Raw genomic sequence first — 1,976 nt, forward strand, 5'->3', positions numbered from 1 at the left:
GTTTTCCTATACTGTGTTCATTATTGTATCTGATTTGAATGGTATAAATACTAAATTACTTAAAAGTATATATGGTAGTAATTGAAAAATACTCCTGCATAGAAAAAAATCACCAGCTTTTATGGATTCAACTAGTAATTCTAAACAAAAAGAATATCTTAGAATTACTAAAAAGTTTAAGACAACTTTCTCTAACCTTTTTCTTTTCATGCAGTAAGCATATTCTTTGAAATATAATTAGCCATATATCTGATGTCATCAGAGGACTGTAACAGTTGAGAGGATTTACAAACTTACATGTATAGACTATATATAAACATGCAGCTTCTGTATTTGCATATTTGTGCTCAGTTGTGTCTGACCCTTTGCAACTCCTCTGTCCATAGAATTTTCCAGGCAAGAATACTGGAGCAGGTTGCCATTTCCTACTCCAGGGGATCTTTCCAACTCAGGGATTGAACCTGCGTCTCTTTGCATCTCTTGCATTGGCAGGCAGATATGTTGCCATAGGGGAAGCCCAGTATTTGCATTTACGCATTTTTTTTACCTAAGTCTGGATCACTGTAGTGAAGTAACCTCATAGAAACAAAGGACTTATACTAATTGCTTCTAGTATTTTGGGTCATCATACCAAAATTAGAACTAATTTCTATTATGGTGCATAGCAGTGCGATTCAAGTTCATAGAACTGACAGGATTGAGGATTTAAAAAAAACAACCACCTCAAAATAAGAATTTAGTCGACAGTGGCGTGATCTCAGACTAGTGTTTCAGGCCCTTGCACAAGCACACAAAAATGGAATGTGATGGTACTCACCATAAACCCATTCTTCTAATGACAAAATACATAAGAAAGCACCATGAATTTATACCAGCATAACAGAATCAGACCCATAAAGCCTTTAAATATTGGGCTTAGATTCAGAATCTAAAATATGTCTAACTTAGAATGAAGTATAGAGCAGGAGACTAAAAGTGACTAAACATATTTGAGAATTTAGTGAAGGGTTTTAACAACAGACCCTGGAAAACAGATCTAAAGAAATTTGTTACATGCAGCAGAGAGAAAAATATGAAAGAGAGGTAAAGACAAATATAGTAATACTTGTACAATCAGATGTTAAGAAGGAGAGAAGAGAAATGGGCCAAAGGTTCTCTTTGGATAAAGAGAAATGATAACTATAGAAGAAATAGAATCTCTATTTTTAAAATCTTCCCAGAAAGAAAACAAGCTCAGACCATTTCAAGAGTTAAAAATATTCAGAAGGCAAATAACCCTAACCATACATATAAATTATTCCAAAGCATATAAAAAAGGGAATCAATTTCAACTCAATTTCAAGAGATTAGAGTGACAAACATGAGTCTCAATCATGAAGACGTTTGAAAAATCCAAAATAGAAAGCAAAATTCAGCAATGAATAGGAAAGGAAAGTTGACAATCTAGTTTATTCCAAGAATGTAAGGGTGGTTTGACAATGGAGGAAAAAATACAAACCTCAAATGGTGTAGGAAAACTAGTTTGATAAAATTCAACAGTCATTTATCAGTAAAACTAGAAAACTTCAGGTAGAGTTTGTTTAACTTGGTAAATGGCATTTACAAAAAAACCTACAGCAAACATCTTAATGGTGAATCATTAAACCACTTCTTTGAAGATGATGAGACCACAATTTATTGTCTGCAATGTACTGGAAGCCTAGACTGTACTGTAACAAGAAAAAGCAACTGGGGCTGCAAATTCAAATTACCTTATTACCCAAAGATAATCTCCAATGAATCACATCCTCTGTTTGAGAATAGACAGAACCTAAGACTTGCTTCTAGCAAATAGAATATGGTAAAGATGATGGGTGTAGTCACTCCCTTGACTGGGTTATAGTGTGATGCCTGCGTGCTCAGTCGTGTCTGACTCTTCGTAGCCTGCCAGGCTCCTCTGTATGTGGGATTCTCCAGGCAAGAAGAGCAGAGTGGGT

The sequence above is a fragment of the Muntiacus reevesi genome, chromosome 11 (assembly GCF_963930625.1).
Source record: "Muntiacus reevesi chromosome 11, mMunRee1.1, whole genome shotgun sequence".
In the NCBI taxonomy this organism is placed as follows: domain Eukaryota; kingdom Metazoa; phylum Chordata; class Mammalia; order Artiodactyla; family Cervidae; genus Muntiacus; species Muntiacus reevesi.